General features: G+C 36.4%; 1 long non-coding RNA gene and 1 pseudogene across 1 annotated transcript; both read left to right on the forward strand.

Annotated features, from left to right (window-relative positions):
• The window catches only part of LOC103792495 (COP9 signalosome complex subunit 4 pseudogene), a 161,849-nt pseudogene extending 145,639 nt beyond the window's left edge, over positions 1–16,210 (forward strand).
• A 489-nt stretch (positions 16,211–16,699) lies between these two features.
• Positions 16,700–25,207, forward strand: LOC118152687 (uncharacterized). The gene is made up of 5 exons (XR_004741416.3): positions 16,700–16,856; positions 17,260–17,349; positions 19,573–19,691; positions 24,469–24,831; positions 24,962–25,207. It is a non-coding gene; the product is annotated as an uncharacterized LOC118152687 (long non-coding RNA).
• Positions 25,208–25,513: the final 306 nt, after the last annotated feature.

Raw genomic sequence — 25,513 nt, forward strand, 5'->3', positions numbered from 1 at the left:
TGCTATAAATATTGGATAAAATTTAATATATATGTACAGGTATAACATCGTTATTAATATTATAAGCACAAGCAAGACCTTTCTCAGCTTTAAATTCTGGCTCTTTTAGCTGTGTGTACTAAAATATGCTGCCTGACCTTTTATGTGTCTTTGATTCTGTATGTGTAAAACAGGGATAATAATTAGGCCTGCCTCATAAGATTATTATAAAAAAAGAGCTAATATACATTAAGAACTTGGAACTATTTATGATACCAATCACTCAACAATTATTTGATATTATTTTACTCCTATAGCATAGACCATGCATATATGCTTTGCTAAATTACTGCTTAATGGTTGAATATTGGTATTAGTTCTTTTCTGTTATATTCCATATGTTATCATCTTTTCTGTTGTTAGTACAAATTTGAGGACATCTTTAGAGCAGTGTCCTTTAATTTCATTCTGCTTTACTTGGCACAGTTGTAATCATTAACATATTAAATTCACCGCGACTCATTTCTTACACTCTTGTTTGTGCCAGCTTTATTGCAGATACAAACACAAATGCAAGTACCTCTTTATCTTGTAGCAATAACATGCTAAAGAAATTTACTTATCACTATAGTCTATGCTGATGTCCTTTAAGATTGTCCTAAAATAAAACATGGTAATTAAATAAAATCTCAGAGAATATTATCTGAGACTTCCAAAATTGTTTCAGAAAACTCACTTTTAAAAAATGTTCCAACAAAAATTTCTGTTTTGAAATGTTTGTACAGTTGCCTATGTCTGCAATATTATTATTATTATTATTATTATTATTGCACATCAAACTGTTTACATCATGGTATAACCAGTTAACCTGTATATGCTACATTTGAGATGAACCAAATTGTTGACACAAAACTGACATAATATCTCTACAACTGATAACTCAAACAAAATATTTGTTTTTTTGAAGTTAAGTTTATAATTCTGAATATTCTAATATTCACTGATTCTATATAAAAATTTCTATAATAATTATTATTTTTTTTGTAATGGAGTCTTCCTGTGCTGCCCAGGATGGTCCCAAATTATTGGGCTTAAGCAATCCTCCCTTCTCAATCTCCCAAATTGTTGGGATTATAGGCATGAGCCATGATGCCTGGCCAAAAATTTCCATAACTTTTCACATTACTATAGTGAGTTAAACATTTCACTTATGTCTCATATATAGCCCAGGATTTAAGTACATTTGTAATTTTAACAGTAATAAAAACATGAAAAAAATAAGATTGAAAATGAAAATAATCATATAAAATTTATTTAATAAATGCTATTTATAATAAACTAAAATTATTTACTTAATGAGATATAATAACCTAGACTGTTTTAAATGAGATACTATTTGTCAATCATTTTATAAATGGTTGTCACTCCTCTGAGGAAATCAGGCAGGGACCTTTTTTTTTTTTTTTTTTTTTTGAGATGGACTCTTTAAGCCCAAGCTGCAGTGCAATGGAGTGACCTCAGCTCATTGCAATCTCCTCCTCCTGTGTTCAAGTGATTCTCCTGCCGCAGCCTTCCTAGTAGCTGGGATTACAGGCCTGTGCCACCATGCCTGGCTAATTTTGTATTTTTTTTTTTGAGACAGAGTTTCACTCTTGTTACCCAGGCCGGAGTGCAATGGCGCGATCTTGGCTCACTGCAACCTCCGTCTCCTGGGTTCAGGCAATTCTCCTGCCTCAGCCTCCTGAGTAGCTGGGATTACAGGCATGCGCCACCATGCCCAGCTAATTTTTTTGTATTTTTAGTAGAGACGGGGTTTCACCATGTTGACCAGGATGGTCTCGATCTCTTGACCTCGTGATCCACCCGCCTCGGCCTCCCAAAGTGCTGGGATTACAGGCGTGAGACACCGCGCCCGGCCCCTAATTTTCTATTTTTAGTACAGATGGGGTTTCACCATCTTGGCCAGGCTAGTCTTGAATTCCTGACCTCAGGTTTTCCGCACACCTCATCCTCCCAAATCTTGGAATTACAGACGTAAGCCACCATACCTGATAAACATATTTTTATATAATGAAGCTTTAAGAGCTTGAGGAGAAACAGATTCACTGCCTTTATTCTGTATAATGAAATAAGCCTATATAAATGTATAATTATTTCTTCTTAATTATCTTGGCATTAAAAAACTTGAAGGTTATGTGTGTAATAAACTCCTGCAGGTTAAGGTGGAATCCACTACTTATATTGCTTGCTATCTCATCATCATTCTCTTACCCAATTTCTGCTTTTCATTCAACATTATCTGCTAAGAGTAAATTCTTCATTCTCAAGTACTCAAAATATTGTCTCTCTTTTGCACAAATAGTCTGCATTTTTTTGAACTTAAAAGATAATCTAAATTTTTTTTCTTTATCTGTTCTTAATCTCTCTCCAAAATAGCTCACCATACACAGTAACCTTTAAATATTCTCAGTTCAAAAAGTAAAGTTTGCTTGGTTTTAAGAAGTTCTTTTTGATGCATTTAAGGCTTTAAAAAGTTATTTTATCTTCTGCTTTCCCTCAGATGAGTGGTTCCTTTAAATTTTAGTTCTCTCAGAATGTCCTACACAGCTTAGAAAAGGACAGATAACTGTTCCTCTATCCAGAAGTTCTGATTCAGTAGGTCTAGGAAAGGGCCTGGTCACTTACCTTTCTAACAAGCTCCCAGGCCTGGGGTTCACAGTTTTGAGAGGCACCTTTCTAAACAAATTGTGAGTTACAACCAGTTTCTCTGAATTGTTATACTTAACGCTCCTTAGTCCTAAAGCTAGTTCAACAGTTAAAAATTAATATTTTGATGTATGTGTTCCATATTTATACCTTTATAATCTTAGTGTTGTAATTTGCAGGACCAACTTTATAAATATCTCTTATTCTTAGGACCAGAAATTATCATACGCAAATTAGATAAAAACTAAGTAATTGCTATTCCTGTTAATGGTGGTGATTATTGAGTTATTTAAAAATATTTGGCAGGCAAAATACAAATCCTCCAGCATTTTTTACTTTATTAATATATTATTCTTCAAATGACTAAAAAATGTTTTCTAGAACATTTTATTTATTTCCAAAGCCAATGAGTCTTTCATAAAAATATTAATCATGTTTTAATTTCTTTCTGCTTATACTGTAAAATGGATGTTTTTAATAGCTGTTTGCTGTGTAAATGCCCTAATGCCAATGAAGCTCTGTGAAGCCTTTAATCTTTTGGACATCACAGCTTCTTCTAAGCAAAAAGATAACAAAAACAAGTAAAAAACATGGTTTTAAAAAAAATTGTTGTTGTTAGTTTACATTAACTTGCAAACTGAATGGTCGAAATAAAATGCAAATTTTGGAATTACTTTCTCTATTATAAAGGCCTATGTAGTATTTGGGAGCACAGTTAATAAATGGATATAAGAACTTAAATCTCTAAAACAAAGTAATGTAGACTAACAGGTGAAATAAAGCGAAGCAGGTAGAAACATCGTCTCTCGCTCTCTTCACTAACACATTGTGTAAGCTTGGAAAAGTCAATTAATTTTTCAGGGGTCTAGATTTAATGTGATAAAATGAACTAGAGGGTGGATTTCATATTAAGTTGATAGTACTAACTAAGTCTTAAGATCGCTAGAATAAGATTAAAAAGTAGCTTTATATTTTTATAAGATTAATCTCCCAAATCATGGTATTTTCTTAGGGGAATATAATCAGAATAGGGAAAATTATATTTGTTAAATATAAAATGAAAACATGAAGTATATTGCAAATTACTCCATCACTTTAAGGAAGTAAATGAAGCTTGATATATGAATAAATTCAACTAGTTAATTAATGCCACATCCTATAACTACAAACTCAAAACATGTCTGTGTGTAGTCATCAGTATTTATTAAATTTGCTTCCATAAATCTTATGACAGCTGGCATAGGCAACCTTTCAGTTTCCTTTGTATTCACAATTGGGAATGGGCTACTGCCTTTCTATTGATAGATTAATACAAATAACAAAATTAAAGATTTTCTGTTTACAATAGGCAGACTTCCTAAGATACCTTTGTCACTTTCGAGTTTCTCATCCCCTGCTTATTTAATCCACACTAATACAGGCTGTGTTACAAAGGGCCTTTGCAGATGTAATTTTATTTACCAATCACCTGACCTTAAATTTAGAGAAATTATTCTTAATTATCCAGGTGTGCTCAATGTAATCACAGGAGCACTTAAAAACAGAAAAGAAAGAACAGTTAGAGAGATGCAGCAGAGGAGGAAGGCAGAAAAGAGATGAGGTGGAAGAGGACATGATAGATTTTTAATGCATGAGGAAGAGTTGACTAATCATTGCTGTTATTAAAACTGAAAGAATATCATATACCTTGAAATGCAGGTGGCCTCTTAAAGCTGAGAATGACCCCAACCAGTAGCCAGTAACCAAAGGGTACTCTAGTCCTATAGACACAATGGTACTGAATCATGCAAACACCTCTAATGAGACTGGAAGCACTAATTCATGCCCAGATCTTCCAGAAAGAAGCACAGGCTGCTGACACCTTGATTTTGGCATTGTGACAAAGTATCAACTGAGCAATGATGCCCCTTGACTTTTGATGTACTAGCCTGTTGGTTAATAAATGGGTGTTGTATGTAAGCTGTTAAGTTTGTGGTAATTTGTTGCGGCAGCAACAGAAAACTAATGTACCATCCTATTTGCCTAGTGATTACTGTCAAGATTTTCAATGACAAATACTGGAATTGTGCATGTATACACACACACACACACACACACACACGTCTTCATTTAACGTCATCAATAGGTTTTTGGATACTGTCACTTTAAATGAAATCAACTTTACGATAGGTTAATTGACATCAATGAGAGTTAAATTTGTACCACACATTTCTTTTCACAAAAACACCACCAAATTTTGAAATAAAGACCAAAATACTTCTCATTTTCAACAACTGAAATACATGTGAGCTATACATACATGTAAAACATTAATAAAAATTAAGATAATAAAATAAAAATAAGTAAGATAATAGTTTATCCAATAATTCCAGTTCAGAGTCACATGAAGCCTATGCTGGAAGCTCCGGACATAAAGCAAGACAGGACATAAGGCATGATAGGCTGCATCCCATCTAAGGCGCTCACACACAGCCCCACATGGAGACAATGTAGACACATCAATTCACCTAATGTACACATCTTTGAGATGTGGAGAAGAGTGGTGCATCCAGAGAAAAACCTATGCAGAGATGGGAAGAATATGGGAGCTTTCCACACAGACAGTGGCACAGATGGAAACTGGTTGTTGTTGTTGTTGTTGTTTCTATTCCTCATCAATGTTGTGATGAAACTATGTTGAAAAAAATGACGTTGTTCAGGGACTTGTTCTTTTCCTTTCTCTGTCTCTCCTTTCTCTCTCTCTCTTGCTCTCTCTCTCTCTCTGTGAGTGTTTATGTATTTCTACAGTTTTCTGATTATTCTTCCTCAGATATTTAGAATAAACAAGTGGAGACAACGAATATTAAATTATTGTGACAGTATTTTCCTATCAATTTAACATGTGCTACAGGCATGTTATGAAGATTGAAACTCACTCAATAAAAATAATTCACAGAAACATGAGTTTCTATAAGAGGTGTTATTAAATGAAAAATATAATTTGCTAAAAAATTCACAACCAAAAGCAAGAATATTTAAGATCATTGTATAATTATGAAATTATGAAAGACAAAGATAGATGATAGATGAATGACAAAATGTTGATAGGCCGACAGACTGCTACAAAATTATGAAATGGATCTTAAGCAACAACAAAGATTTCAACCAATTATAGAGCACCTACTTTGGCCAAGAATATATAAGTATCACAACAGTCGCATGTGATTGATACATTCACCTAATTTTTAACTAGTGAAATTTTGAACAAATGTTTAAACTAGTATTTCCAATATGTTTCAGAGACTGATTGTTAATCCCTGTGTCCAAACACTACCAGTTATCCTCCAGAATTCAGATATCCTCTTCCATTCTAAGAACATTATAGCTGTGTACATGCTCTTCAGTTGGAGACAATATAAAATATTGGATTGTACAGACCTAATGTCTCCAGAATATATATAATATCATAGCAAGTACTAGCCTAAAATTATCCTGTATTACTGTAATACAAGATAATCTAGTTTGAAAATTCTTTATGTTTTGTAATAATCCCTATTATCTTGGGCTATCAGAGAGTATCCTACAAATCTCAACCACTTTTTTTTTCCATAAAGACAGAAGAAAAAAAAAATCAACACACTACTATAGGCTCATTGGGACTCCTTACATTGAGCAGGAATTGTATTTTAAGTTATTAAGACCATTGACTATATAGTTTAAGGCAAAGTGACAAAGTTGCCTGAGTATGCATATCAGCAAATATGCAAAGTTATAGCTATGTGGACACATACACACACACACACCTATATATATATATATAGGTAATTTTTTTCTGTACAAATCTCCAATATATTTTACTGCTCAAGGATAAATACTTGATTTGGAAAAATATCAATGATAAATGATCAATAACACAGTAGCTTTCTTACCCAACCAACAACAAAGAAAACATACCAATAGCAATCAAATTGTTCTGTAATGTCAATTTCTGAAACTATGCTATCTTTTCCCCAAGTTTATCTTTTAATTTATGAATACACAGATAAGAAAATAACTACTTCAAACATCTTTGTGTCTGGCCTAGACTGTAGCTGTTGTGCACACATATACAACACACTAACACATACTGCACATCTCATAGCTGTCAAGGTGTCGACTGAAGAAATCATGCATTTAACAAATAACAAAAATTCTCCCTAGAATCCCTAGACAGTATCACGAGTCTATACACAGTAAAATAAGTAATGAGATATTTTCCCTTTTCTCCTTTTTGTCAGCATATAATGCTTATTCATTTATAATGATTCCAGGATGATAACAATAAATAGTACAAAATAATGAAAAGCAAATTTTTTTATAAAAAACTCTTAAAATATAATATAGACATGGACCTTAATCTAGTTGAGGAAATCTATCCCTTTCAATGTTTTCTCTCATTGTCTATTTGAAAGTATTTTTATGTAATGCTTGGGATTTCTCACTCCAGAATTATTTGGTCTCCTGTGAATCATGGAGAGATTTTATGCCAGAAGAATATAGACAGCAGAAAGACATTATCCTTGGGCCAAGTACCATTCTGAGTCATTCTCTTTGTTTCCTGGTAACAAAGCTGAGCCAAAGGAGGCACAGAAGTCATACTCAAAATATTGAGATATCTTTTTCTTCAGTAAACAAAGGCTAAAATTGAAAAATAATCTCCAAAAAATCTCAATATCCCCTACTGTTAGATTTTTCTCTCTGGAGTAACATGTGGCCTTCTCAGTTCACACATCCATTCAGCAACCAAAAGTAGAAGTGGTCACCAATTTTACTATGGTGGACAAAAAGATATGCTCAATGGGCCAGATATTGATTTCTTCATCGTGAAGTTAACCATCCATTTTGGAACTTCTAAAGATACTATATATTATTTTCTGTCTTTTCTACAATATATTCTCTATTCAAGACTCAAGATTATTCCCAGAAGTGTTAATGAGACAGAATATGAATATTCATTTGTACAAAATCATCACGCAAAAAAAGCAAAGTTTTTAGTTTGGGAGGAAAAATACAATTTGATTATGTGCTTATGTTTTCAGTATTAGTATTTATTCTTCACTTTTTTTTTTTTTTTAGAGGAAGTATCTCTCTGTTACTGGAATGCAGTGGCACAATCTCAGCTCACTGAAACCTCTGCCTCCTAGATTCATGCAAGTCTCCTGCCTCAGCCTCCTGAGTAGCTGGGATTGCAGGTGTGTGCCCCAATGCCCGGCTAATTTTTTGTAATTTTAATAAAGATGGGATTTCACCAGTGTGGCCAGGCTGGTTGCAAACCCCTGACTTCATGATCCACCCCCCTCAGCCTCCCAAAGTGCTAGCATTACAGTCATGAGCCACCATGCCTGGCCTTTCACTTTTATAATCTGTATAGTTATTGAATGTGTGATTTAAAGACTAATTCTAGAGAGTCCATATTTTCACCAGCTAGTCATTTAAGCAAAAGAAACATTGTTCATCAGTTTAGCAAGTTGAATATACATTGGCACCAATGCAGGAAAAGTAGAAACACTGATCCTAGATGTGCTCTCATTTTCCTTCATGCTACAATTTATAATGTAATATAATGGCTTATTGTTCTGTAAAAAGTAATTCAGATCAATGCCTATTTGGTTTATCCACAACTTTGACACCTTTTGGAACAAAACATACCTTTATATTTTTATCTGATGCAAATATTCGATCAGTTTAAAATGTCTAATAAGAATTATAGCAAAAAATTACTAATATATTTTCCTCACAAACAAATATCAATTGTGACTAAAACTTTTGGGTAATTAGTACTTGGCACATAGATAGTGGCAATGAGCTGATATATTAATAGCACAGATAATCCCAATAACTATTCAACTTAAAGTATCTAAATTTACCTTTAGCAAAATCTCAATTTAAGAATACTGGACTTATTATTAAAAATACAAAGCATATAATTGCTACTCTCTGTACCACTGTATATGTTCATATATCATAAACCTTATCTTATTTGCCTTTTTTTAACTAAAGAGTGTTTGCTCTCAGTTACTTAAAAATTCATAAAAAATAAAAATTTGTGTGCAAAATGACTTTCTATAAAGCAGTATATAAAGTAAATGGCTTATTGATGATCTTCTCAAATATAGCTTCATATTCCTCTATTTTCTAATTTATGTAGGAATAACTTAATGTTAAAATATAATAAAAGTATATTAAAATTAAAGATAAAGTAGTGCATACTACAAGTAATTAAAGGTTATGTTGTTTAGTATATCCAGTAAAAATTTCCTTGAAACATTAAGAAAAAATAAAGACTTTCCAATACAAACAAAAGTTGAGGCATTTTATCAACACCAGACCTGTACTACAAGAATTGCAAATAGGAGTTCTTCCATCCGAAATAAAAGGATGTTAATGAGGAAATGAGCAATCATCTGAAGGTACAAAAGTCAACGGTAATAGTAAGTCTAGAGAAAAGGACAGAACACTATAACTTGTAATTGTGGTGCGTAAACTACTTATATCTTGAGGAGAAAAACTAAAAGATGAATGATCAAAATAAAAGCGAAACTGACTTTTCAAGACACAAATATTACAATAAGATAAAAATAGAAACCACAAAAGGTAAAATGTGGAAGGATAAAGTCAAAGTGCAGCATTTTTATTAGTATTCTCTTTGCCTGTTTGCTGCGTTTTCTGTGGATGCCATCAGTGTTAAGCTGTCATAAGTTTAAAATGATGGGTTTTAAGATATTATTCATAAGCCTCATGGTAACATCAAATCAAAAAATATACAACAGATATCAAAAAAAAGCAACATATTAAAACATACCACCAGAGAAAATCACCTTCACTAAAAGAAAAACAAAAAAACAAACAAAAAGGAATAGAACATCACAAAACAACCAGAAAAAAAAAATGGAATGATAGGAATAAGTCCTTACTTATCAATTATACTTATAATGTTGATAGTAAATGGATGAAAACCCTCCAATTGAAAGATATACTGTTGCTGAATGGATTTTAAAAGCAAGACCCAATGATCTATTGCTTATAAGAAACATACTTCACCTATAAAGGCTCACTTAAACTGAAAATAAAAGAATAAAAAAAACATATTCTATGCAAATGAAAACCAAAAAGAGAGCAGGATTAGCTATAGTTAGACAAAATAGATGCTAACATGGAAAGTATAAAAAGAGACAGAAATGTTATTATATAATGATAAAGCAATCACTTTAGCAAGAGGTTATAACAATTATAAACATATATATGCACCCAACACTGGAGCAAACAAATGTTTAAAGCAAATATTATTAGAGCTGAAGAAGGAGAAATAACCCAAAACAACAAGCTGGATGCTTCGACACACAATTTTTAGCATTGGACAGAACATCTAGAGAGGAAATCAATGAAGAAACAGTGAAGTGAATCTGCACTATAGTCCAAATGGACCTAACAGATATTTGCAAAACATTTCATTCAATGGCTGCAGAGTACACATTATTTTTCTCAACACAAGAATTGTTATCAAGAATAGACCATATATTAGGCCACAAAACAAGTCTTTAAAAATTCAAATATATTGAAATCATATCAAGTGTCTTATGTAACCACAATGAAATAAAACCCCAAATTAATAACAACAGAAACTTTGAAAACTATACAAACGCATGTAAACAATACACTCTTGAATGTCCATTGGACCAAAAAACTTAAGGAGGAAATTAAAATAAAATACTGAAACAAATGATAATGGTAACAATGTACCAAAATCTGTGGCATATAGCAAAAGCACTATTAAGTGAAAAATTTATAGCTATAAGTGCCTACATAGAAAAGAAAAAACTTCAAATATACAACCTATCATTACATCTTAAAGAACTAGAAGACAAGAGCAAACCAAACCTAAAATTAGTCGGAAAAAATTTTTAAAAATTAGATCAGAAATAAGTGAAACTGAAATGAAGAAAGCAATATAAAAGATCAACAAAACAAAAAGTTGGTTTTATGAAAATATAAGCAAAATCAACAAAGGTTTAGTAGACTATGAAAAAAAGAAAGATAGATGAAATAAAATCAGAGAAGAAAAAGAGGACATGACAACTGAAACTGCAGAAATTCAAATGATCATTAAAAGCTATTATCAGCAACTATATGTAAATACATTGAAAAACTTAGAAGAAATAGATACATTCCTAGACACATACAACCTACCAGGATTGAACTATGTGGAAATCTAAAACCTGAACAGAAAATAATAAGTAAAATGTTTGAAACCATAATAGTCTCCCAACAACAACAAAAAACCCAGTACCAATAGCTTCACTGATGAATTTTAACAAACATGTATGGAAGAATTAATACAATTCTATTCAAACTTCCTGAAAAATAGAATAGGAGGGAAGACATCTAAACTCATTCTATGTTGTCTGTATTAGTCCATTTTCATGCTGTACATAAAGACATACCCAAGACTGGCCAACTTACAAAAAGGAAAAAAAAAGAGGTTTAATGGACTTTACAATTCCACATGGCTGGGGAGGCTTCACAATCTTCACAGAAGAGCAAGTCACATCTAATGTGGATAGCACCATGCAAAGAGGGAGTTTGAAACTCCCATTTTTAAAACCATCAGATCTCCTGATTCTCATTCACTATCAAGAGAACAGTACAGGAAAGACCTGCCCCCATAATTCAATCACCTCTGACCAGCTTCTTCCCACAATGCAGGGGAATTGTGGGAGTTACAATTCAAGATGAGATTTGGATGGAAACACAACCAAACCATATCATTCCACTGCACCCCCTCTAGCCATGACTGAAAGAGGCCAACATAGAGCTTGGGCCATGGCTTCAGAGGGTGCAAGCTTTGGCAGCTTCTATGTGTTGAGCCTGCAAGTGCGCAGAAGTCAACAGTTGAGTTTTGGATACCACCACCTAGATTTCAGAGATTGTATAGAGACACACAGATGTCCAGGCTTAAGTCCTGGACCAAATCTCATGTCCTCACATTTCAAAACAAATCATGCTTTCCCAAGAGTCCCCAAAAGTCTTAACTCATTTCAGCATTAACTCAAATTTCCACAGTCCAATGTCTTATCTCAAACAAAGCAAGTCCCTTCTGCCTATGAGCTTGTAAAATCAAAAGTCAAGCTAGTTATTTCCTAGATTCAATGGGGGTACAGGGACTGGGTAAATATAGCCATTCTGAATGGGAGAAATTAAAAACAAAGGGGCTGCAGGCCCCATGCAAGTCTAAAATCCAGTGACGCCGGATTTTAGACTTGCATGGGGCAAGTCAAATCTTAATGCTCCAAATGATCTCCTTTGCATGGGGCAAGTCAAATCTTAAAGCTCCAAATAATCTCATTTGATTCTATGTCTAACATCTGGGAAATGTGGGTTTCTATGCTCTTGGGCATCTCTGTGGCTTTGCAGAATACAGCCCCCTTCCTGGCTATTTTCATGGGCTGGCATTGAGTGTCTGTGAGTTTTCCAGGTGCACAGTGTAAGCTATCAGTGAATCTACCTTGCTGTGGCACTGCAGCAAACTCATGCCTGGACATCTAGCTGTCTCCATACATCCTCTGAAATCTAAGTGGTGTTTTCCAAAGCTTAACTGTTGACTTCTGTGTACTCACAGGCTCAACACCACATGGAAGCTGTCAAGGCTTGAGGCTTGCACCCTATGAAGCCACCTCCCAAGCTCTATGTTGGCCTCATTCAGTCATGGCTAGAGCGGCTGGGGAGCAAGGAACCAAGTCCCTAGGCTACATACAGCATGGGGACCCTGGGCCTAGCCCACAAAACCACTTTTTTCTCCTAGGCCTCTGGTTCTGTGATTGGAGGAACTTCCATGAAGACCTCTGACATGCTCTGGAGACATTTTTCATTGCCCTAGGGGTAACATTCAGCTATTCATTACGTATGCAAATTTGTGCAGCTGGAATTTTGTTTTCTCCTCAGAAAATGGAATTTTGTTTTCTATCACATTGTCAGGCTACACGTTTTCTGAACTTTTATGCTCTGCTTCCCTTATAAACTGGAATGCTTTAACAGCACCCCCAAATCACATCTTGAATGATCTTTGGTTTAGCAATTTCTTTTGCCAAATACCCTAAATCATCTCTCTCAAGTTCAAAGTTTCACAAACCTCTAGGGCAGGGGAAAAATGCTGCCAGTCTCTTTGCTAAAACATAACAGTAGTCACCTTTACTTCATTTCCCAACAAGTTCCTCATCTTCAGTTGAGACCACCTCATCCTCGATCTTATTGTCCACATAATTATCAGTATTTTGGTCAAAGCCATTGAAGGAGTATCTAGAGAGTTCCAAATTTTCCCACAATTTTCTGTCTTCTTCTGAGCCCTCCAAAGTGTTTCAGTCTCTGCCTGTTACACAGTTCTAAAGTTGCTTCAACATTTTCAGGTATCTTTTCCACAGTGCCCCAGTCTATTTGCATCAATTTATTATATTAGTCCATTTTCATGCTGCTGATAAAGACATACCCAAGACTGGGTAATTTACAAAAGAAAGAGGTTTAGTGGACTTACAAGTCTACATAGCTGGGGAGGCCTCACATTATGGTAGAAGCAAGGAGGAGCAAGTCACATTTTATGTGGATGGCAGTAGTCAAAGAGAGAGTTTGTGCAGGAAAAATCCCATTTTTAAAACCATCAGATCTCCTGAGACTCATTCACTATTGGGAGAACAATGCAGGAAAGACCCACCTCCATAATTCAATCACCTACCACTGGGTTCCACCCACAACATGTGAGAATTGTGGGAGTTACAATTCAAGATGAGATTTGGGTAGGGACACACCCAAACCATATCACTGCCAGTATTACCCTGATATCAAAACTAGATAGAGACACATAAAAACAAAACAAAACAAAACAACAAAATACGGCAGATCAATATCTCAGATGAACCTTGACACAGAAATTCTAAACAAAGTTCTAGCAAACAGAATTCAGCAACATGTTAGAAAGATCATTTACTATGACCAAATGGGATTTATCCCTGGAATGCAGGAATAATTTTCAACAAATTCAAATCAATCAATGAGATAAATTATATGAACAGTATGAAGGACAAAAACCATACAATCATTTCAATAGTTGCTGAAAAGTATTTGTAAAATTCCACATTCATTCATGTATTAAACCTTCAAAAAATTATGGGTAGAAAGAACATACCTCTACACAATAAAGCCATATGTGACTGACTCACAGCTAGTATCATATTAAACAACAAAAAACTGAAAGCCTCCCTTCTAAGATAAGCAACACAACAAGGATGCCCACTTTCACTGCTGTTGCTCAACATAATACTGGAAGTCCTAGCTAGAGCAATTACACTAGAGAAAGAAATAAAGGTCATCCAATTGGAAAGGAAGTTGTTAAACTATACTTGTTTGCAGGTTGTATAATTTTATTTTTGGAAAAACTTAAAGACTCTATGAAAAAAATTATTACAAATAATAAATTTCATAAAGTTTTAGGATATAAAATCAGCACCAAGGCAGTAGCGTTTCTATATGTCAACAGGGAAGAATCTGAAAAGAAAATCAAGATAATAATCTCATATACAATACTAAAAATAAAATAAAATACCTAGGATTTAAGTTAACCAATAAAGTGAAAGATCTCTGGGATAAAAGCTTTAAAATATTAGTGAAGGATATTGAGGAGAACATAAAAAATAGGAAGATATTTCATATTCATGAATTGCAGGAATATGCATTGTTAAAATGTCCATACTACCTAAAGCAGTCTGCACATTCAATGCAATTCTTATCAAAATACCCATTATGTTATTCACAGAAATATAAAGAAATTTAACTTTATGTGGAACCATAAAATACTCAGAAATAGTCAAAGATATCCTGAGCAAAAGGGAAGAAAAGAAATTAATGAATTATGTTAACTGACTTCAAATTATACTATAGAGCTAGAGTAACCAAAACAGCATGGTATTGGCCTAAAAACAGACACATAGACCAATAGAACAGAATAGAAAACCCAGTGACATATGTGTGTGTGTGTGTGTGCACGTGTGAGTGTGTGTGTGTGTATATATATATATGAAATATTTTTGCCAATGGTGCTAAGAACATACATTGGGAAAGGGACAGTTTCTTCAATAAATGGTGCTGTGAAATCTGGATATCCATACGCAAAAGATGATGCTAGACCACTGTCTTTCACCATATGCAAAAAGAAAATCAAAATGAATTTTAAAGACTTTAGTCTCAGACCTTGAACTAAATAAATGAAAACATAAGGGAAATTCTTCAGCACATTGAACTGGACAACAGTTTCTTGATTAATACCCCATGAGAAGAGGTAACTAAAGCCAAACTGGACAAATGAGATCACATCAAGTTAAAAAGCCTCTGCATGGCAAAGGAAACAATCCACACAGTACAGTGATAACCCACATATTGGAAAAAAATTGCAAACTCTTCATCTGACACGGGATTAATAACCAGAATACATAAGGAGCTCAAAAAACTCAATGGGAAAAAATACAATAATCTGATTTTAAAATAGGCAAGATACCTGAATAGACATTTCTCAAAAGACACACAAATGGCTAAAAGGTGTATGAAAAGATGCACAACATTATCATTATAGAAATGTAAATCCATAACAAGATATCATCCCACCCCAGTTGAAATGGCTTTTATCCAAAATAGAGGCAATTCCAAATGCTGGCCAGGTAACTGAGAAAAGGAGCATAAAAAAGATCTTTATGAGTTGTTCTCATGAGGATCTGGCTGGCAAGTATCATCAGATGTGGGGAAAAGCCATTCAGTGAAAGCTTTTGTGGAAGCAATGATAAATGAGAATGTTAGTCTCGTGATCTCAGGGCCGTTGTTGACTGATTTTTGCACACATCTCCCTAACTTGCCTGATGGCACAGCCAAATAAATCTATCACTTCACCTTGGAAAAGATCCAGCCTAGAGTCATTTCATTTGAGGAGCAGTTTTCTTCCATAAGGCAGCATCTTGCATCCATATATGAGAAAGAAGATTGGAGAAATGCTGCCCAAGTGTTGGTGGGAATTCCTTTGGAAACAGGACAAAAGCAATACAATGTAGATTATAAATGGGAGACTTACTTGAAGCTTGCTAGGCTATGTCGGGAGGATGATGTTCCAGTCCAGGTGGAGGCTTACATAAATTGTGCATCATTGCTTCAGAATGAATCAGTCAATGAACAATTACTAATACATTATAAGGTATGCTATGCATGTGTTCTTGATTATAGAAGAAAATTCATTGAAGCTGCACAAAGGTACAATGAGCTCTCTTACAAGACAATAGTCCATGAAAGTTAAAGACAAGAGGCCATAAAACATGGTTAGCACTGTACCATCTTAGCATCAGCAGGACAGCAGTATTCTCAGATGCTAGTTACTCTTGAGGATGAAAAGTGCCAGCAACCTGCTGCTTATGGGATTCTAGAGAAAATGTACCTAGATAGGATCATCAGAGGAAATCAGCTTCATAAAGATTTTTTTTAAAACCAGTTTGAGGAGTTAATTAACCAAGAAGGATACTGTTGGAAGGGGCACCGCTGTAAAAATGTACAAAAGGTCTGAGGCTACATGAAACGGGTAATAAATATGTACATGTACATGGAATTCCCCTTCCTTGAGTCCCTCCTCTCCCAGACCTCAGAGGGCATGAGGACTTGGGTGGTAAGTGAAGGGAAGGGGCACTTTGGCCTCTGGCTTAGTGAGCCCTTAAGGAGGCAGGCCCAGGGCCTAGAGGCCCTTAGAGAGGCAAAGGTGCTCCTGAGGAGGCTCCATGGCCCCAGAGATGAGCCATATTCCCATGTACAGAGGTCTCTGGAGACTGTGACCTCTGCTCTCCCAATGACCCCACAATCCATGTGATGTTTGGTCTTGTGGGGGTTGAGGCTTCTGTTCCATGATCTCATAGATGGCTGGTGAGGTTATGACCTTTACCCTCCAGCCTTGGCTTAAAACCTCAGCTCTAGGACCTGGTTTAAGGATGGGGAGATGGAGCTCGGCCCCAGCTCCTCCCCTCCCCTCACCTACCCGCGGGAGCTGGGCCAGGGCTCCTAGGTGGGGACTGGGCCAGTGGGGCCGGCACAAGCAGAGGTGGTGTCACTGAAAGGGCTTCCGGTGGGGTCTTGCTGAGAAGGTAAAGGATTCCGCGCGCTGCAGCAGGTGGTGGTGGAGGAGCCAAGCGGCCATAGAGCAAGGGGTAGCAACTTCCAGACCATAGAGGCGGGCAGCAGCCACGGCCCCAGGTCCAGTTAGCTTCTCACCCACCTCATCTCATAGAACCGGGGTGGCCTCGCCAGGCGTGGGGGCACTGCCAGCTATGTTGGCTCCAGGAAGCCAGCGCAGAGCTCTGATGGGCTAGGGACCAGAAACCCAGGTGACCCAGAAACCCGGGTGGCCTGGGCCTCTCAAACAGCAGGTGAAGGTCCTGGGGCCCAGTGGCGGCGGCGGTGGCGGTGGCTGCAGCATCCTCCTCCTTCCACTCTTCCTTTACCCACACGGATTCCTTTGATTATTATTTTTTCTTTACTATTTTATAGGTTTCACATGGATGTGTTTGCTCCATACTTAACAATAACTCTAGAAGAGAGGATTATTCTTATTTCTATTTTCGAGACAGGAAAACTGAGGTAAAAGGGGAAATAACTTGTCCAAAGTCACACAGCTAGAAATGGGAAGATGCAGGATGTGAGCCTGGCCATTGCCTCCTGAAGCCGCACTCCAAACCCCTGTGCCATAGGCCTTGCCTGCTGGCACAGGTGCCCTCCTTCCTGAGTTATAAACTGAACAGCATTGTAGACACGTGGTTCCTACCTCATCCCTGTATCTACTTCATGAAATTGGTGTTTGTCACCATTTCACAGCTGGGAAAAATAAGGCAGTCAAAATGCAAATAACTTGCCCATCTGCATAGCTGGGAAGTTCCAGAACAGAGCCAGTATTCAAGCGTTGGTCTGTGGGGGCACTAAAACCCATCCACCTTCTGGGGAGTGATGTGACCTGCCCAAGATCACACAGCTAATTTCAGTCTCCCAGGCTGCTATGAATCCAGCTCCAATATTCCCTGCACAAAAGCACAGATCTTCTCCATCTCCTCCATAAGGGCTTTTCCTGGATATGGGGGCGTTTCCAAGATCTCTATAAACTCGAGCCAGACATGTAAGTCATCTAAGAACAGATGTTTGGCAGAGGGCCCTGAAAGAGGAAAAGAGAATTAGCGTTGGGCTCAGAGGTTATTCCCAGAGAATCCAAGAAGCCAAAATAATCAACTCCCCTATCTGCGGGTATGCAAACTGCGGTCTTAGGAGCTCTATCTGAGTGAGCCCTGTGTTCCAGATACACCTGCCTACCTGTGAGCCGGGGTTTTCAGCCTGCCTGATAGGACGCCAGAAAGGGCCATGTGCTTGCACGCAGTGACACTTCCATTGCCACTTACTGGCTGGGCACATATATAAGGGGCACAGCCCTTGTGTACATTCCTTCCAGAGTAGCTGAGTTTGGGGAAATAGAGGATCAAACATCCATTTCATATGCTTTTTTTTTTTTTTTTTGAGACATGGGGTTCAAGTGATTCTCCTGCCTCAGCCTCCTGAGTAGCTGACACTACAGGCACCCACCACCACACCTGGCTATGTTGGGCTTTTACTGAATACATACTATACACCGTGCACTTGGCCTGGCCCTGGGATGCAGAGTGCTCTGGGACACAATCCCTGCCCACAAGAGTTTGGAAGTTTGCTGGGAGGAGAGAGGCACATAGGCAGATAACAATGCAGCATGGGGGAAAGACCAGGTGTGCACACAGGGCCGTGGAGCCAGAGCCCTGGGAGCCTCCATGGGGTTGGGGATGAAGGCACAGCCAGAGAAGATTTCTGACTGGCTCTTGAAGTAGGCACCTGATCGGACCCTGAGGAGAGTCAGGTGTTCGGGCGAAGGGAATATCGAGTGCTCCAGCATGGAAGCAGGAGGACACTGGCCTTGTCGCCTGGAAGCACTGGGCAGTAGGAAGGAGGGGCCAGGAGTGGGGCGGGAAGGGCATTGGTGCCTGGACTTGAATAGCCCTGCAAGCTGGGCTTAGGGGGTGGGGCTTTGGGCCACACAGGCAACAGGCACAACGGAAGGCTTGAAGCAGGATGCTGGTAGGAGGCAGTGAGAAGAGGGGTGTTGCAGTAGGTTAAGGGAAAGCTAATACCAGTATGCACCGTGAAGGAGCCATGGGAGCAGGGAGGAAGGGATGGATTTGCTCATCTGGAAGCAAAACTCCACATTAAGTGGCTAACTGGAGGTGGAGTGAGAAAGAGAGAGGAGTCCAAGACAATTCTGGATCTCTGGCTTATGAAACTGGAAGGACAGGGACTTCAGTCACCACGAGAGGAAACACATGGGTGAGTGAGAGTGTGGAGTTCAGCCTGGGGTATGCTCAGTTTGGGAGCCTGTGCCATATTCAGGAGGAAATGTCCAGGAGGCCTCTAGAAATGTGGGCCTGGAGTTTAGAAAGGAGGTTGGACAGAAAACATGGAATTAATTGACTCATAAGTCATAGAGGAAAACTTGCTCTGAAGATGTTAAGAACTCACACACAGTGACTGGATGTGATTCCAGACTATTGGACTCAAATACTGGTTCAGTCTTTCCACTTCAGCACATTCCTATCAGTAGCTATTATATCACAGCTAAGAAGCTACAAAATGCTCCTAAACAATCTCCTTTCTTTTTCCTAAAGCCTTCAGGTATAAGTTTGCAGTCAGATGTTAGTCTACCCAGTTTACAGAATTGGAAAGCTTAAGAATATGTTTAATAAGAATAAGTCACAAGCAAGTCTGAAATGGTGTCTATTACATCCAACCATGCAGCTATCTCTGGGAGAGTTGTTCCCTCAGCAGAAAGCTGGTGGTGGCTGATGCCAGTGGAAGGGACCCGAGGAACCATGTATGCATCTGTTGAGGGAAAAGCCATCGCCCCTTTGCCTTGGGTGAGTAGCATCTGAGGATGGCTTCCTCCTGCATTCTCGACAGCAATGGAGTTAGTGCACTGTGACACTAGTCCTCTGGGATGCAATGACATACACATTGATGGGAATATATATTATTACAGTCACTATGAAGTACAGTTTGGAGGTTCCTCCAAAAGCTAAAAATAGAGCTACCATGTGATCCAGCAATCAAAATGTTAGGTATATACCCAAAAGAAAGAAAATCAGCATACAGAAGAGATATTTGCATTCCCATGTTTATTACAGCGCTGTTCACAATAGCCAAGATTTGGAAGCAACAGACAGACAGACAAAGAAAATGTGTTACGTATGCACAATGGAGTCCAATTCAGCCACAGAAATGAATGAGATCCTGTCATTTGCAACAACATGAATGGAATTGGAGATGATTATGTTAAGTGAAATAAGCCTGGCACTGAAACACAAACTTTGCATGTTCTCACTTAGTGGTGAGAGCTACAAATTAAAACGACTGAATTCCTGGAGATAAAGAGTAGAATGATGGTTACCAGAGGCTGGGAAGGGTTGGATGGGGTAGAAGTGGGGATGGTTTAATAGGTACAAAAATAAAATTAGAGAGAGTGAATAAGCTTGAGTATTTGATTACACAGCAAGGTCACTACAGTGAACAATAATTTTTATACATTTAAAAACAATTAAAATAGTATAATTGAATTCTTTGTAACATAAAGAAAGAATAAATATCCTTGAGGTGACAGATACCTTATTTACCCTATGTATTATGCATTGTATTCCTGGATCAAATTATTTTAGGTACCCCATAAATATGTACACATATACATGCTATGTACCCGCAAACATTTAACATGACGAACATAATTTTCAAACCCATGTTTATGAAAACAAGCATCCTAATTTTTTCTAACTTTGTATTACCTTACATTTGCATGTAGTTCTGGCATTACTCTCAAATAAATATCTGCTCAAATTTTTAAATGAAGGGAATGACTATAGTATTATTTATTAAACTGATTATCTAAATCCACTGAATTCTATTGGAATTGTTCATTTAATTAAGGTAACTACCTCTGTTTGTGCTGCTATAGCAATATATATGAGTCTGGGAAATTTTTAAAGAACAGTTTTTTTGTTTTCTAACAGTTATGAAAGCTGAGAAGTCCAACATCAAAGTGCCAGCAGGTTCAGGGTCTGGTGAAGTCCTGTTTCTCATACATGGCACCTTCCCTAGGTGACCTCACGTGGCGGAAAGGACAGAAAGTTAAAAAGAATACTAACACTTTTCTCTCACATGGCACAAAAGAGGAAGAGAGTTGCCTCACATCCTTTCACCAAGGACTCTAATTTTATCCATGAGGGCTACACTCTCATTACTACACTTTCATCCCTAAAATACCCACTCCTTAAGACTTTCACATTGGCAATTAAGTTTCAAAGTATAAATTTTGAGAGACACATTCAGACCATAGCAGTAATCAGATATAAATGGGTCTATTTCAGCACCCTTTGTTCTTTAATTTGATCATTTGTGTACCCATGTACCAACAGCACACAGTCTATGTTCAGGAGTATGGATATGTTAACATAACTGAACATTTCAATTTATTCCTATAGTGCAACTCTCAGTTTATTTAAGTCTCTTTACCCCTCACTGATAGAGTATACAGTACAGATGTCTTCAAAATTTTAATGATATGAATTTATACATTTTGTGTGATTTTTCTATTTTCATTTTGCTAATTTGTTTTATTTATTTTTAAATTTTTGATACTAATATATAAAAATACAATTACTTTTTATGTTGTATTTACCTTGGACAAACTTGATAAATTCACTTAGTAATTATGTTTTAACATTAAAAAGCTATGTACACAATCATGCCACTTGCAAATAATAAAGATTGCACTTCTTTTCCAATCTTTACGTTTTTTACTGCAGTTTTTTTTTGTTTTGTTTTTTATTCAATGGCTAAAATATCAAACAATGTTGAATAGAAGTGGTGATATTGGAGATGGACTCTTCCTAATCTTAGGGAGAATGTGTTCAATATTACGTCATTGAATACAATGTTTTGTGTAGTTGGAATTTTTTCGGTGATTTGTTTTGTTTTGAAATGGAGTCTCACTCTGTCATTCAGGCTGGAGTGCAATGGCCTGATCTCAGCTCGCTGAAACCTCCGCCTCCAGAGTTCAAGTGATTCTTCTGCCTCAGCCTCCGAAGTCGCTGAGATTACAGGCACCTGCCACCACCCCCTGATGATTTTTGTAGTTTTAATAGAGAGTTTGTTATTACCATGTTGGTCACACTGGTCTCAAACTCCTGATCTCAAGTGATCTACCCACCTTGGCCTCCCAAAGTGCTGGGATTACAGGCGTGACCAACTTCACCCTCCTTCTGTAGTTTAAATGTAGTTTTGATTTGAGAAAGTGTTCTATCTTTTATTTGCTGAGAGATTTGTCAAAACTGAATATTTGAGTCGAACAAAGGCTTTTTATGCATCCCATCTACTGAGGTTACTATGCGGTTTAATCATGCTAACTCAGGTCTCTCTTTCATCTTATAAAGCCATCAATCTTAGTAAGGTGATCATCTATTAATTTATTAATTCATTACTTCCTGATTAGACTAAGCTATGAGAACAGAGCCCTTCTAATCACCTCTTAAAGGACCAGTCTCTCCATACTGCCACATAAGAGAATAAATTTCAATATGATTGTTGGAGGAGACAAGTAGTCAAATTATAGCAGCCAGCAAATTATTTTCCTGTAATATTTCTGTCAGGTTTGAAATTAAAGACAAGCTGACTGAAGAAAATGAGTTATAAAATGTTTCTTCTTTTCCTTTTCTATAAAATACTTTTTATAAAATTGGTATTTATTTCAGTGAGACTAATGATTACATACTTGTGATAGTTTAGTTAGCATCTGGTAAATCTCCATTTTACACATGATGAGGCAAACCTTTGAAGAAAAAGGGAATAGAGAAAACAGACAATTCAGGGAAGGTTGAGGGAAAGATTAGTCTCATCTTGTCTTTGTTTTGTGTCTGGAAAGATAAGTAATCCACACCATCAGTACAGAGTTTTTTTGAAAGGGCTCAGTTCTGTTTAGACTTTAGGGAAGAAAACCTAATGGCAATTAACAAAGTAGGGGATAGAATGAAGCATGCCCAACTTCTCATATGATCATTGCCAGGAACTCAGCTTCTAAGGTTTCTCTAGGGTCCTTTCTCCAAGAGGGGACCTGTTCAGCCAGTTGGGGGCTTAGAATTTTATTTTTATTTCTTAAGGTAACAGGGCTAGATTATTTTTTAGAGGATGGTCGTAAAACAATGTTTAAATTATAGAAACAATTTCTATTTTAAGCAAACATAAGATTATGATTATTTTCACTATTATCCTGTGCTTTCCTAAGAGTTAGTCTACTGCATGTTATATATATATATATATATATATATATATATATATATATATATGTGTGTGTGTGTGTATATATGTGTACATATATGTGTATATATGTATGTAGAGTTTTTTTGAGAATCTTCTCATTATCTTTGAATGTCCATAATATCTGTAATAATATCTCCTTTTCATTGATGATATTGTAAACTATGTTTTATTTTTTTATTTAAAAAAAATAAACTTTTTACTTTGTTGTTTTTCTCTACTACACATCAGCTTCTGGTGACCTTGATTCTACTCTTACCTTTAGGAATTCTTTCTTTCTACTTTATTTGGATTTAATTTGCTGTTTTTTGTATCTGTTCTCAGAGCTCCCCAGAGCATTAATTTTAAAACTCCTTGTTTTATACTTTATACTACTTAATGTAATACATTTCTCATTGAGTACTACTGTTCCTGCATCCCAAAGGTTCTGATATGTCATATTTCCACAATCACCCAGTTCAAAATACTTTAAAACTTTTGCTTTATTTTTTGACCAATGGGTTACACAGGAATTTGTTGTTTAATTTCCAAATATCCAGGAATGTTTCAGCTAACTTTCTTTTATTGACTTATGTTTAATTTCACTGGTTTTAGAGATCTTTCATGATTTAAATCCCTTGGAATTTGTCAGATTTTGTTTTCAGCTGAACATACAGTAGTTTTGCTTATTGCTCCACATGTATTTTTTGAAACTACTTATTTTGCCGTTGTGAAATGGTGTTATATAGCATAAATCTGTTAAGTATGTTGTAGGATATCTCTATGTATTCTTATGTATTGTTTAACTGCCTGCCATAACTGTTAAAATTTCCAACTGTGCCTGTGGATTCATCTATTTTTTTCTTTTATTCCTGTAACTATTTGTTTTATATATATATTCAACACTGTTAGTAGTTGCATAAAATTCTATCATGTTTTTCTATTGAATTTTTATTTTTATTGAATGACACAACCTTCTTATCACTCCGAATAGCTCTTGGCTTACAGAATACTTTGCTTTGTTCTACTATGCCACATCAACTTCTTAAAGTTAGTTTTAAGTGATACTTTTTTCAAGTTTTTATTTTTAATATATTTTGCCCTTAAAATGTACCTTTAATAAACAGAATTTAAGTCTTACTTTTCTTTTAAATCTTGGTTGACAATTTGTGTGTAATTCAGTGTACTTAGTCTATTTAATTTAATGTAATGGCTGGCCTAGCTACATTAATATCTATTATCTTGTTATATGTTTTTTAATTGTTTCAGCTGTTGTTATTCTCATTTTTTTCTACTATTTTGTGCATTAATTAAATCACTTTGAAATAACTTTTAATCTGTTTTCCACCTTAGGCATACTGAGGAGAAGTCTCAAGTTCTGCAAATTTTCCCAACCTTGCAAAGTTGTTCTTCCTACATCAAGTCAGGAGCTTCTTTCTTTTGTTTTTAGTTGCTTCCAGGTGTCCAAATTATGCCAGTTCCAACGGTGCTCTTGGTGACACAAGACAGAAACTCATCTCTTGCTGTGTATTAATATGCTGGGGACAATGGACACATGTCCCACTCTCTCTTGCTCCAAAGCAAAAATTGCCATCCAAGATGGTCTCTTGTTATTTGAATGTGTCCTCCGAAAAGTATCCTTTGGAAACTTAATATTCAATGCAACGGTGTTTGGAGGTGGTGCCTAATATGAAATTATTAGACCACGAGGGCAAGGTAAATGAATTGATGCCATTATTACTAGAGTAAGTTCATTATAAAACAGGGAGCTCAGCCCCCTTTTAATTCTCTCTCTCTCTCTCTCTCTGTTACTTTCTTGCTCCTTCTACCATGGATGACGCAACAGAAAGCCTAACCAGATACCAACCCCTTCTGTCTTTAACTTCCCAGCCTCCACTGTGAGAAATAAATTTCTGTTCACTATAAATTTCTCAATCTGTGGCATTCTGTTATAGCATCACAAAATGGATTAAGACATCTCTCCTGGTACTTATGCTTTCTTGTAGGAGGAGGTCATTTGGGTAAGTAAAATTTATCTTTGTACCTATTTCAGTGCTATATTTTCCTGCACTACTATAACGTTTTAACTAGATTCTGGAGTTCCCACAAAGGTATTTTGGTCTGTATGACATTCTGAAATCAATATATATATATATATATACACACACACACACACACACGCTACATATATATATGCACATGTCATGTATATATATATAAATATATATACCCACCAAAAAAAATACTGTATGTGAAATGATTTTTCCCATATTTCAATGCATACCCCTCATTTCGTCAGGAACCAGGGAAATGTTTTGGTTTAGTATGACTTGATTTATTTTTTGTTCATCTCTAGTTATGCCCCCTCTTAGGCTATTGACTAGGAATCTGGCCAATG

The sequence above is a fragment of the Callithrix jacchus genome, chromosome 4 (genome assembly GCF_049354715.1).
Source record: "Callithrix jacchus isolate 240 chromosome 4, calJac240_pri, whole genome shotgun sequence".
Classification (NCBI taxonomy): Eukaryota; Metazoa; Chordata; class Mammalia; order Primates; family Cebidae; genus Callithrix; species Callithrix jacchus.